The following is a 14,914-nucleotide window of genomic DNA, read 5'->3' on the forward strand; positions in this document are numbered from 1 at the left end:
AAGAGGAGCTGCATGTGCCAAAAAGAAACTGAGTGAATGCTAACTCCAAGATAGCACCAGAAGTGAAGTTCTGAGTCTTTTAGCTAAATGTTTTTCCCAAAAGTCCTCTTGTAACTTTGATACTCCTTGCATGCTACTTCTGGCACAAATTCCTTTGATGCAGAACAAAAGCACTAAGTAAACAAAAAGCCAAGCCCGGAAAGATTCACACCAGCAGGCTTTCCAGTGAAATCATAATGTATTTTCAAGCAATGATTTCTCTTTTTACCCTTCTTTACTCTTCATTTACCCTGATGGTTGAATTAAACCAGTATACAAGTGCTTTTCTTCTCTGAATGTCCTTTAATTTGACAGCCTCATGGCCTCAGTGCCCTTCTTTGCCAAATATTGCTTTTTCATAGACACAAGTTAATTCCTGTCGTATTGTGCGACAGGGTTGAGCACAGTGAAAGCCCAGCTTGCAAACTGCCTCATTTCTTTCCAGCCCCTGAGGAATTCTGAATGTGTCAGTAAGAGCAGATAAAACCATCAGCATGTTCCTTCTGTTTTCTTACTTCCGAACGTTTTTCTCAACCATATCCTAAAACATGATTCTATTTCATCTTGTTTTCCCCACTCCTTGCCCCATCCCGTTTCTTTCCATCTTCCCCATTTCTCACCTCCCCTATAGGAACGCAATGGCCATATATCTTCACTTACTCTCCTTGCTGCAATTTGTTTGCATGGCTGGAAGGAAAGTACACTGTCACTCATGAGCCTTTACACCTGCCAAAGCTAATGAGCTAAGTTTGACCCTCATTCTGGCTGCTTATTTAGAACTTCACACTCCTAGCAGATTTCTAATGTCCCAAAGGAGCATCTGAGGTGTTAATACAAATATTTCTATTAACAAAAAATCTGTTTAATAGGCTTTTCTCTATATAATATAGATACCATTGAATGTATTTATATTGTTCTATTTCATATCTAAATTGCATTTTTGCATTGAATATAGTCCTAAAAGCTTCAATAGCAGAAACGAAAGAATGGTTTTTTTATTGATAGCTGACACTTCAAAACTTTATTCTGACCAATGGAGGAAATGCAGCAACAGCAGCTTTTAGCAAAGGTGCTTCTACTCACTCTGACTCTGGGGTCCTACCCTTTCTTTTTGGTGTATGTCCTCATGGTGTCTCTGATGCCAGTGACTTTACCCCTGAGTGATGGAAACTGAGGTGAGATCAGAACTGAGTCCTAAAACTCATTGTTTTGGTGACACACCTCACAATGATGACAAATGGGAAAAGGAGATGGGTAGTTGCCCTAAAGACATTAGGTGATTAGTGGTGGGTGAACACAATATTTGTCGTCGGATAAGAAGAGCACTCAGAAGACTAGATACGTTTCCCGAAGCTCTTGTCTGCCGGGGAAGGGGGCGAGGAGAGGCTGGTGGTGCACCCCTGGGATCTTCTCCAGGTCCATCTGGATCAGCAGCAGAGGGGAGTGGTGCTGCCAGTGGCACCCCACAGAGGTGCTGCTGGTGTCCCCAGCCAGTGGGCAGGCTGGTGCTCCCCAGGGTGTTTCAACCTCTGAGGACAGCATGCTATTTCATATGGGATTTGCAGATTAAGGCCTAGACAACCCAGAGAGCCCTTCAAAAGATCCAGAAGCCCTCTGAGCCAGTGTGTTGTATTTATCTCTTAAGGAACCTTGTCATTAGGCTCAAATTAAAAATGAGCTGTCAGTTTCTATTAATAATTAATGCTGAAATGTTAGCACTTTGAAAGACTGTTTCAAGTGCAACACATTCCATTTAATGCTGAACAGTTTTATATTTACAGTAATTCCACCTTTCATCCCTTAATGTCAACCTCTAAATCTTTAATGCTTTAATCACACTTCTTATTTTGATATCCCAAGTGAGCTGTTCTAACCTGTGTCCGCTCCCTTTCGATAAGGTGCGCATTTTATACTGGAAGGTTAGTCAGCAGCACTTGTTAATTATTAAGGAAAACAAAATGCTACTGCTGGAAAATTATGTTTGTTCCCAGCAGTATGTGTTACCTTTAATCTGTACTGACAAGAAGCAAGAGGAATCATAAAATAATCAGAGGAGCCAGGAGGGAGGATTGTTTGCGAAGAACATTACCCAGCAGAAATGTAGACAGCCTTGATTTGATTCCATAAATGAACCTAATTACCGAGTAATGTATTGTTCTATGGAAATAACATATCTGTACAATATGTTGTTAAAAGAAAGCACTGTGAACTCGAAAGCGGATGACTTTTGCTTTCGAGTTGTGCTCTCTATAGCATATTCCTGGACAGCACTAACTGAGAGCTTTTGTGTCTTGTGTGTAGACAACACTAAAAGAAAATCACCCAACCTGCCGTATATGTCTGTGAGTTAAGTTCTTTATTGTAGCCTTCCCATTGTGAACAGGGGAGAATTCTGCAGAGAAACAGGTCGCTTAAATGTGTTGTAGAGTTTTCTTTTTTAAATTCTTGCTTTGTTTGTCTCTCTGTATACATATCCTAGAATATAAGAAAATAAATACTTGGAATTTTAACTGCCAGGCAATTAATGAATATCCTAGAGATGCTAGAAAAAGCATATAAATGGCTTGCAAAGAGAGACTTTTTTTTGAACTTGTAGTTAAACATTACTCCAATTTGTTTGTGTTTTCCTTGCTGTTTCAGAATAACTCCTTGAAGTGAGATGTATATATAGCTAATGGTGTTTGTAACCAAGTTTATATAACGTTAATGGGTTAGAGGGATATTAAACTACAACCTTCTGTTTAATTACTGGAATCAGTAGTATGAGACCCAACCTTGTGTCTGGCAGATTCATGTGCTCTGATGTATGACTACCAATTTATGTTACAAATTTGTTATTCAGGCACGCTTTTTCTGGGACAGATGCTTCAGACCAGCCCCATTATTCCTATCTGTTTCCACCAGCGCTGTTGTATGGAGAGGGCAGATAGGTATTTCCCTGTAACAGACAGCTCAGCTTGCCCTTTTCTCTGCAGAGACTGAAGAGGAGGCATGGTGCTGGGGAGGGACCTGCTGTGGCCTCTGGGCACAGCTCCAGGCTCCATAAAGCTGCCCTTGTATGGGACCAGGTCTTAATCATGTGTATCTATCAGTGGGAAGATATCCAGCCTGAATTTGAATGCTAACCATTCTTCTCTAGTAGTGAGTGTTATTTCTTCTATTCCTCCCGCATCCTGAAACATGTACTCCTTTTCTTTCATCTTGTTCGTAGCCAAGTTTCTCATAGGCACGCTTGAAAAGCTTTACTTGGGCTTTGCATTGATAGCTAAGAGTTCAAATGCACCGCACAACTCACAGCAAATAGTACCTTACTGCATCAATATCCATTTGAAATCAGGGAACTGTTAGACTGAGACATTCCAAAACAATCTCCATCCTGTTTGGCCTGGCCATTCCCATCCAGGCAGAGTGCTGTATTGATGGGGTAGTATTTTGCACCCATCTCACCTAAGTCCTAGTGAAAGCATGATGTGCAAAGCTGGGAAGTTTCAAGACTGTATTGTGATCAATTCTAGCAGCATTTCCCCCTCAAATGCACGTATTTCAATGAGACTCAACAGTATGAAAAGAAGGTAGGATTTTCTCAGCCTCTGAACTCTTGCTTGTATTATCAGCTCTCAGCAATATTATCTGATTCTTTTATCAGGCTCCCATCGACTGGGCTTTTTTCTAATTACATGAAGAGTGGATGAAGTCCTATTATGTTGTCTGTGACTAGAAAAAGAATTACTGCACTGATACTTTCAGTCCTCACTGGCTTGTAAAAAAGGCATTTGGAGTTTACTGAACCTCCACCTTGCACATCAAAAAAGAAATAGAAAAATTCCTGCTGCTACATTATCATGCAAGCATCCAGTTCTGTTCTTCCATACTGTGGAGACATGCACAACATGCAGGAAAGTGTTAAAAAATATTTGTAAGATACCCAACAGGACAAAACAAACAGACATGTGTAGTGTATGTACATTGTTCATTACAAATATGATTAGTGTGTGTATATAATAGATGTGTTGTTAAAGCACAGTGGGTTCTTCAAAGTTTACAAGTTTGTTATGAATTGATTTATTCATGAAATGCTTTGTTTCTATGACAACTTTATTGGTTTGCCTGTGGTCTAAATACATATAGGCATGGCAGGAATTCCACAGTACAAAACAAATTACACGCTACCACCTGAATGGCTTGATGCCTTTAGGGAGTGTACAGAAATAGTCCACAATGAGGGCAGAAATCACCATAGACTGTGCCAGTATGAGAAGGTTTGTTTAGTAAAGAAAAATGCTTAAAGGTCCTCCACGGCTTCCAACTCTGCAATAAAAGGGAAAGATGGAAATGAAGAAAGGAATCTGGTAGGAAAACATAAAAGGGACCCAAACCCCAATTGCAGAGATACTAGCGTATTCAAGAAAAAGACACAGATCAAACACCAGAACACTCTCCCAGAAAAAATAGAGCTTGCAAGGAGCTATTAATATTCATAACAGATCTAGAGCTACAAAAGAAACTGGAGAGATATTGTTTAGTGAGAAATTAGTGTGAAAGTATAGGGCATTAGTTGATAAAAGGATAGGGAGGCTCGCTGGGACAACACAAAATGGGATCAGAGAAAAAAGTCAATAAGTGGATCAAATGACAAAAGGACAATTTCTAAAATACAGGAAGATAATTAAGACAGGAGCTGGAAGATGACAACTGTTATGGAGGGTCTGAGACCTAAACAGGAGAATAACACTTTTTAAAGTATTGAAAATGCAAGATATATAGCAGGTCTTCTATGACTGGCCCTTGAGACATTATGGCTCTCTCCAAAACAGTATCCTAAACTATGGTAAAACAATGGTGCTTTGTCTGCTTCTGTCCTGTGTGATACGAAGCTCTTTGGGAAATGACAAGCAAGAACAGGGGAGTCTGTGAAACAGGTTCGTCTGCTCTGTCACCCACAGTCTATCTGATTTTCAAAGCCATAAACATCAGAAGAAGCAGAGCGCCCACTTCCATTACAAAGCAAGTTTTCTGGCAATGTTTTTAAATCTGAACAGAGATCCATAGCATTCTGGACCATTTTTAGAAAATCGGTATGAGAATTTCAAAGGGAGGGAAAGATCACTGATCATCCTCTGCCTAGCCTGAAAGCTAGCATGTAAATGCCTTAAATAAGAGCAAACCAGGGCAAATGCAAGTCCTCTCTTGGTAACCACAGACTGCCCCACCAGCTCTTCTGCCTCTGTGAAGGGCCTGTGCTGTAATGGAGGTGACAATATCTTTCCATGCTCTCTTGGCTTAGACTAGGTTTGTGCCTTGTAATTTGGCTGTTGGGATATCGTTCATTAAGGTGCCACTGATTTCACCTCTTATCATGGAACATGCAGAGCTTGGGGTGGGATGGGCGGACTTTGCAGCACTAGGGGTTTAAGGATGCATTGTCTCCCTTGCACTGCAGTGAAGCCAGACAGCAAAGCTAATGGGGTTCAGTCACTGATTTGTCTCAATAATGAGTTCCAGGTGGTGCCTTAGTCAAATAACTTTCTCATGTATTAACTAGGTAAACTTAATCACCTGCCCTGAAAGGTGACCAGGCTGACATGGACAGGAACTGCATGACAACCAGAGTCCTGGGTCCAGAAAGCACAGTGAGAAGAAAGCAAAGGTAGAGAGATGTGAAGCCACATGCGGCTTTGTGCTGGGCAGGCACACAGTGTGCATACTTCACTGCCACACTGTAAGTGCCTCAGCCATTTGACTAATTCGACATGGAAGCACTAATAAAATAAAAAGCTTCTCCAATTAGTGCATACTCTCTATTATTTCTGACTTGTGTTCTGACCCAGTCCCTTCCGTACTCCTAATTGCGTGTGCTGCATTAAGTGACATTGCCTTCCATGCACTTTTATAAGCTGTGGTCTCCTGCAAGAGGAGAGAATTATCTGTATCAGCCTCTATGATTGATCTGAAATGATTCTGTTACTTCAGCTGGTCAAACTGCATATTTACAAACTATGGAATACTTACAGAGAGACTTCAGAGGGAGAGTGGTCACCTCTTTGGACAGTGGGCATTATCCTCAGCTGGGCATCCTTTTCTGTTATGCTCGCTTTAAAGCTGTTCATACTGCCAGAGTAGCAATTGAATATGAGGCCTCTAGTAGTTATTAAAAGTATGCCATACCTAGAAATCAAGAAGACCTAGAAGTCGTCTTTACCCTTTGGGTTTTTTTAGGCTGGGTATAAGCCTTAGGAGAGAAAGGAGAGTTGTCATCAGTCAAATAGCTTCTGATTGCAGCAGACTTTTGGAGTCTGAAAAAAACACTGCGGTAAAGCTTGTTGATGTGCAGAAAGAAACTAGAGTTTTTTGTTTTTTTCTTTTGGTCTCAATTTCTAGATATTGAGTCTTCTGCCTATGGAAAAAACAGTTGCCCTTTCAGGATTCCGTCAGGTTATAAAATGTAGTGGAGAAGCTCTCTTCCTTCTCCAGAAAAAGATTTTGTGGTTATTCTTTTTGCCTTATTATTCAATTATTTCATTTCTTTCTTACTGGTTTGATCCTTATATATAAATAATGCATTTTCAATTCAGCTTTTGTTTTAAGGAAGCACATAGCCTGGACAGTGGGATAAGGTATCCTTCAAGTCTGATGTAAGCTAAGACAGGGTGCTAAAAGTAGTCCTAAACCTCTCTTAATGGACTGATGGAGGTGTCACTCAGCACTTCTGAAATATCTGCTGGCTTTTGAGCACTCTTCCCAAGAAACCCAGCAAGGAAGGACTGCTGGTGAAAGACAGCTGGCCAAGGATGCTGCTTTGCACCAGATATTTGGCTGCCAGAACAACCCTAGGATCCAAGGTACCTGGCCAGAAGCCATCTGGTGCCAGCACTGGGGAGACGGACAGCCTGGCAGTGCCTGTACCACCTGGCTGTTTTGTTACAATTCCTTGCACATCTTCTCATTTTCAGGATTTGGGAGATTTCTGGAACATGCATTGCAGGGAGTGGTGCATCTCCAGGATCCAAGTAAGGTTATGGTTCATACATGGTGCTATCCAAAAAATTCTGGTTGTACCGCATCACAGCTCCTGCTATCTAGTGCACATACTTCAGTAAAAAGTGGCTTTTGACAGACCCACTTGGCAGTGAATTTACAAACAATTTTCAGAAGTCCCCCTTCCTTCCCTCATAAATGCTTTTAGAGCTCTTTCAAATGTTGTCTGAGCTACATAGGAAAATGTCATAGTTTATCCCATAACTAACCACAATATTTAGTTATTTAATGATGGCTATAAAATAAGTGTAACAAAGGGAAAAGTGTTCTGAACTTTCCTGACACTGTATTCAGCAAATACTTGCTCTTTATCTGACACACCATCATTTACTCCCTCAGCCCTCAGAGGACAGCAGGATAGCTAAACTATCAATATATTAGAAGAAAATCATAGATGAGGAAAGTAAATTCTGACATTTTGAAACTAATGGTGTAGTTCACCTGATGCACTGCATGCCTAACACTCAATGAAAAGTCTAGAGGGAAGAGCTTAATGCACCTTTTAAAAACCTCTGCATTTCAGTCATAGATTGTGTGATGTCATATTTGTGCATCTATATGTGTGTATATAAGGATATGGCATATACGATCCACTAAAGTTTATTCAGGCAGTGCTTTACACACACATTCAAATGCTTAATAAAAGTGCCTCTATTCACAGCCTGTGGGTTTGGGCTTGTGTATATGCATGTGTGTGCATATACATGCATGCAGAGGGGTTATGAACAGCTACCCTTTTTCATTAAGCAAGTGACATTTTCATGCTGGTGCAGCATCTATCTATCTTCTTTCTGGCAAAGCTGTGTGCCTTTCAGTCAGCATCTGACTAAAGATCAATGAGAGAAAGCTTTTTGAAGGTGCTTTCAGGTCCTGCGGCAAGGGAGATGATCAGAAAGCTGCCATAAGCTTCAGACCCACTTGACAAATGTGGAACTATTTTGGCGCTCTGTAAACTGCTGTCACATCAGTTAGAAACACTAATTAGAACTACTTTTCTATTGAAAGTGTCCAGTGCATTAAATACCACTTCTGCTTATTGCAATTAGCTTGTCCATTGACTTACACTTCATACCACAGGACTATCAAAGATGGAAATGCATCAGGGATTGTTTAATAATTTATGAGGTAAATTAGAACTGAATGGCAAATAGCTTTTGCTTGCTACCCTTTGACCTTTCGTTCCTTGCAGAGCATGAAGCTCACATGTGAAATGTGCTCATCCTTGGTTTTGTCTAGCTGGAGAAGAGTCAACAATCCAAGATGCACAAGTAGCAAACATCTGACTGTGTCGTCTTTTTCTTAGTGATATGGAGATGAAGTGATGTGGGTAGCTTCTGAGAAGCAATTGGACATCATGGTACCACACAATCTGTGAAGTGAGAATTGTATGCTCTGCCCGTATTCTTCTCCAGAATGGTTCTTATTGATAAAACAGCAAGACTTTGTTAAATAATCTATACCATGTGGAGTTCAGAAGTGGGGATGATTTTTAATGCCATTTGCTTTCTTCACAGGGCAAACTTTAAAATGATAGAATCTAGTAAAAAAAAAAAAGTCAACTTGTTTGTAAAGACTAAGACAATTTCATATTTTTGTTTTAAAGTTTAATTGTGAATACGTAATGTTTTAACATGCCTGAGGAATAAGAAAAAGGAAGCAAAAAATTTCTCATGCCGTAAAAGACAAAAGTGGCCCAGCCATTAGGGATGCTATGACTCTACATTGTACATAGATGTTTTTAGCTGAGAGAGAAGACGACAGTATCACTCCAAATAGCTGGCTTGCAATCTAGCACACAATATAAAGTCAAGAGGCTTAATTCCTCACCCTGCTTTTGTTACCTTGGTCTAGGCACTTATTCTTGCTGCTGCTGCTAGTCCTTAGTTCAGTTGCCAGGGTGTTAAGGAAGATCAATATTTGTAATTTGTTGTTTTAAATATAAGATAGCAATCTTACCACTACTCATACTTCTCAAAAGCTGGAATGATCTTTCTCCTTAAGTGATTTTTTTTTTTGTTCTTAAAAAGATTTTTTTTTTCGTTCTTTGAGACCAGCTTGAAGAGCACCTCTGTCTTGTTCCTCAAAAATTAATAAGGTACAACAGCAATGCATATTTTTTTCCTAAAATTGTTCATTTAAAGAAGCAGATGGAAAACATAAAGCACCAATGAGGACGCTTCATCTAAAAGCTCCTAACAATAATCACCTTCAATTGATTCAATTCCAAATATATGAAACGATTCAATTCCAAATATATGAAACTCTTCATGTTTTCAAATTCCTTCATACGCCCAGAGATCAATGCAGAATATTCCTTGTCTGTCTGAATTCCTACATCTCACCACACTGCTCCATATAGAAAGTTGTGAAAAAAAGTAATTACTATTTCATTTTCAAAATATTTAAGTGATAGCAAGATAAAATACTGCTGAAAAGGCATAAATATACATACACTCACCTCAATGCAAGTATAAATCATAATACGAAATGGTTTGGTTCTTTGAATGTATTTGCAAGTTTCATTTTGCTTTTTTTGGGAAAGAAAAGTCTCTGGAAGAGCAGAATGGAATTGCACAGTCTCGAACCATACAGTGAGCCTGCTCAGTCTACTATCCCCAGAGGCCAAACCAATGTCCCTATTTGTGCCCTTCATTTTTGATGCCTGTAAACAGGAGAAGGGAGAGAACTGGTCTGGGTTTTTTAATTAGGTACACTGGAAAACCAAAGATGATGCATCGGAAGATACCTCAGCATGACCTGCAGAGATGTCTGAGGCCTGGTTTGATTTGGGGCAGATCAGCTCTTTGGTCCCTGGGGAACTTGCACATGCTTCTTTGAGTGGTGCTGCTCTTCTGGCTGCCATAGCAGGAATGTGGCAGGGACATTCATTTTCCCAGAAATTCACTGCAATGTTGAGAATTTCTGGCCATTATGGAGGTAGAGACCCATACAGGACTTATGGAGATCTTTTGAGGTTCAGCTGTTGCTCCACCATTGCCACTAGCTAAGTTGCTATAGATACGGATGGAGCCTAGAGCCAACACCTGGGCAGGAGGAGTGGAGGCTGCACATACATCCCAGCCTGGGGCTTTGCTTTCCTTCATTTCTACTTGTCTGCTTCCTTCTTTTAAGACTGGTAACCTTAGACCAGAGGAGAAAAAGGGGATTATTTTTAAGCATGATGAAATTTAACTTGTAATTGCTGTTTCCACAGCATCCAATTGAGAGGTAAGAGCATGGCTTTACCAAGCAGCTCCTAATCTCTAGGATTTACAGATGCTGAAAATGAGCAGGAAATCAGGGCTGCAGTGACCTGGTGCGGTGCAAGTGCAACATGCTCACAGATATCCGCACTAAAGACACAGCATGCCTAGCAAATTTGGCATCGCCTGCACAACTTTGAAAATCCCCATGGTTTGATGTTTGCGTCAGGTTTCACCTAGTATTAGTCAGACCCTGCATCGTGTTTAGTGTCAGTTTTGGTATCTGTCTGCTTGAGACAGGGTGTCACAATATATTCCATTGCTGGCAAGCTTAGACAGGGAAGCAGTAACTTATGCATTGACTGTTTCCCATGAGGTTTCATGTTCCTGTAAAATCAGCCATTTAGAAACAAAAATAAATTGCAGTATTAGTTTAACTCACTACTTCACATCAAACTGCTAAGACAATCCCTGCAAAAACCAGTACTTCTTCAGATGTCCGGTACTATATGACATGCGTTACAATGCTGCTCTTTTCTCTGACAATATTTTAACAGCCAGTGCTAACTTAGGCTTTTCTTTCATCTAAAACTCCTCTGCAGTGGCTGGCCAAAATTATTCAATTGTACGAAGGAATCTGGTTTTCCTATACTATACAAGGTAAGTAGAAAGTGTGCTCTCGCGTACGTGGTACCAATCGAAAGCCTGCCCTCACAAGAAACGTGCTGTATGGAAGAGTTCACCCCCTGTTCAGCCTTTTGCTCCTCAGAAGCAGCAAATTCTCCCAGCCCCGAGCACAGGGGTGCGCGGAGCTGCTCTCTCCCCTGAGCTTGTGTTATGGGCCGTTGTTTGTCGGCGATGTGGGTGCAGCACATTGGCTGCTGAAGGCCAAATCAGTTTGCAAAGGCTATTCATTCCGAATCACTCTGGCATGAGTGTAGGATTTTCTATACTAGCGCATCAGTAATGTTATTCAAATTCACATGTTATTTTTCAGATTGATCCTAAAGAAAATCCTTAAATGCATAGAACACATAGTTACAATGTGGTAGAAAAGGGTGTTTTATTATTGTCATTCTTAGGTTCACTGAGTGCTTTTCTGCCTTTGTGTGATCCACAAATATATAAGTGAAGTACTGGCAATATCTTTGCGCAATCCCAAAGAAAATGTGAAAAAGGAAGTTAAAGTAGCTTCACATAATTTCTGTTTCATGATACCAGAGTAATTTTTTTTGAGTGCTTTAGACATTTTTGGTGTCTTTTTTTTTTTGGTGAAATACTTCTAGCCCACTGGGTAAAGCTTGTTTTCTTTTCCTATAGGAAAAAAAAAGGTTTACCTGTCAAATCTCTTGGGGTTTCCTTCCCTACCTGCTGCTGATTTAAACATGCTCCTCACCTGAGAGGCATTAAAACTTCAAGTCACCTCTGTGCTGTGGGGTAAAGTATGGCTGGAGCTGCTATAGGGAGGGGGAACTGTGGCCATGCAGGTCCATGGGTGATGGAGGGTGTCTGGGTGGTCTTTGCACCTTCTGACTGTCAAGAGGCAGGATTTGTTTCGGGGGGTGTGGGGAGTGGGAGCTGGGCCTCCAGTGCAGGTTCCCCTCCTGGTTGCCCCTAGGTCTTGCTGTGGGGTGTTGTTGGGGCTCCCACCCCTCCTGGCTGCCCAAGCAGCCAGTGGCATTTGGCTGCTCTTGGTGCTGAGGTGTAACCATGCAGTAGGTTAATATTTATTATTTTTTTTTTACTGATGGAAAATGGTTAAGTTAATATATGAATCTTGTTTCCTTTAACCAATGTCTGTATAAAAACTCCCAACAGAAGCCTGTGTGGCTGGGACAGCCCAGTTGAATGCAGTTGGCTTGGGAGGCAGAGGCTGTTCCTAAGTTAGGACTGGAGGTAAGTAATTTTGCGCTCTGAATTAGTGGGGCAGCCAAATTCTTTGTATCAGCTTTCCTTGCCTGAAAAATGCACTTGTGAACTCTGGCTGGACTTACAGATTTCTGTAGATGGAAAAATTCCAGTAAATATTTTTGAACAGTATTTGAAAATAAATATGGGGTATATAAAAATACTCAATAAGCAGCTGAGCAGTAGAAAACTATAAGAAAAATTGCTATTGTGTAAAGATATATAGTTGCAACAATAGACTGATATCCAATAATTTACTACTACTAAGTTGCAAAAAAACAGATGACTGCAAAGTGTTTGCTAAACCATTCTTTTTCAGCTGACATGTGGTTGGATTATGTGAACTGACTCACCATTTAAATGGGGCAACAGAGATTGGTGTGTTATTGATTCAGACAATCCTTGACCTCAGGGATAACACTTGCTGTAACAGAGGAAACTGGCTTTTAGGCTAGAATTCTCCATCTCTCTCTGCATCTCTGTTATTTGGCAATACTGAAACAAAAAGATTAGGGAAGCAAAGCGTAAGTTAATACCAGCAAAGTCAAGCAGCTTTCCCTGGGCTGCTTGTTTTGACAAAATAGTGCTGGTGCTCTCCAGAAGGAAAATCCAGAGGTACTGAGACTTTGTGTAGTCCTTTGGATTCAAAACTTTCACCCAAGCTGCTCTGTGTGTGTATACGTGTATGTGTATATAAACATATATATATATATATATATCTCAAAGACATTTTTTTATTTCTTCGGGATTTTTGTTTGTATTAGAGTTGCACTGAGGTGAAGCTCCAGATGCAAGATGCTGGGAAGTCTCCCATTCACATTTTTCCTCAGGGCAGACACAGGATTCCCATGAAACAACATCAGATTTCCGTCTGTACTATAAATTGAAAGTGCAACTGCACCTGGGTTAGCCTCGTGCCTGTAAGCACCCCTCAGCTGGGCAAGGTGCAGCTGGGTAGCACAGGCACCAGCGCTGCACACTGTACGGGCCTCGGCCAGGCTCTTTGGCTGGTCCTTGCCAGTGACTGGGACACCTTCGTCCTATGCTCTGAGATAACCCATCTACTGCAGACGTGGGCTTGCCTACCCACCCACAGTCCTATCTTCATTGTGCTGGGAAGCCTGCAGTCGAACTGTGCAAGGACTATACTCAAGCCTAAAATAGGAGTTTAGTCTCCATGGGCTCCCTGTAGAGTCAGTCGAGAGCTGCGAGCTCTTCTGCAAGGCAATTTAGAGAAGGTACAATAGGAAGGAGCCTTCTCGCTCTGCTCACTATATGCGAGGGAGACCAAGTCTCCCCAAAATGGCATTTACATTAAGTAACTGGTGGCACTGTGAGTATCCGCTTCATCCCATCCCCAAAGGAATATGCACTGTTGTTTTTTAATGTCACCGGTGTCCTCTGCAAAAAGTACAGCTGTGTTGTTGCCAGGGAGGGGGATGTGTAGAACAGGTCTGTCTGTCCAAAGTGTTGGGGAGGGATGGCAGCAGCCTGGACTGGCTCCATGGCTGTCTGTGGGGCTGGAACGCGGCGGGTCTGAGAGAAAAACACCAGTGAGCAAGACAGCTTCGGGACCCTTCACCCAGAGCACAGTAAGTGAAGGAGGGAGGGGTTTTTTGTTTTGTTTGTGTATTTGTTGTTTTCTTTTTCCCTCTCCAGTCCTTATGCAGAACACAAGTGTTCTGTGTGTTAGTGAGCAGGGAATTATGACTAGGACGCACAGGAGAAAGCAGAGGATGCCTGGGATATATGGGATTATAGAGATTTGGATGCTTCAGGTTTCTCTGCATATCTCAGGAAGGACTGCGTCCAGAATTTGTCAAAGACAAAGAAAAGCTTTCTTTTCAAGAAGTCTATCAGTGGGCACTTGCCAGGCTGCCTTCAGGACCTTTTCTTTGCAGAGAAAAGTAACATGGCAGACTGTTGATCACAGTCTTAAATTAACTTAAAGCTTGTTTGTTTGTTTAAGATATCATCCCTAGGCCTGTCTGTAGTCCAGGCACTGTGTATAACTTTTCGACATGTCATTCATCAAATTCCTAACAGTTATCAATCTCCAGACATTAAGCAGGTAGCCTGGCACTTGCCCAACAGGTACTGCGTGATGCTGCAGCTGTTGAACAAGTACTTTATCAAAAATGATTTTCTGGCTTTTTATCAGCTATTTCAAATCCCAGGTCGCAAATCAGTTGCTTCCTTTTTAGTTATATGGAAGCAAAACGAGATGCACCTGAATGCTTTTAAAAACAATTACTTCTAGTGCTACTTGCCAATGCAAACATCCATCCATCCTCAATCCTTCGACTGTAGACTATAACACTCACTCCTTTCTTACTCTTTCATATGAAAACTCTATGTCTATGTTATAATCACTGAGCACAAGTCAGATAAAAGCAAAATCTGATGTATTAACAATGAAAATGTTCTTCTGAATAAAAACATGGATTGCCATGGGATTTTTCCTAGGATTATACTATATTCAATATGATTAAGAGTCTGAGAACTTGTCTCTGAGACTTATTCTTGTGATTTGGACTAGATGACCTTTAAAGGTCCCTTCCAACCCAACACATTCTATGATTCTATCAAAGTGAGCATCCCATTTTTCTATCCCCGTTTCCTAAGCAGGTTGAAGAGTGATCTCCTTATATGTATCGTTTTTCCTAGGCACAAAATTTGACTATAATCATCTGGGAAAGGGCAATTGGCAATGTCTTATGGCTGATCTT

Source organism: Larus michahellis, chromosome 8, assembly GCF_964199755.1.
Source record: "Larus michahellis chromosome 8, bLarMic1.1, whole genome shotgun sequence".
In the NCBI taxonomy this organism is placed as follows: domain Eukaryota; kingdom Metazoa; phylum Chordata; class Aves; order Charadriiformes; family Laridae; genus Larus; species Larus michahellis.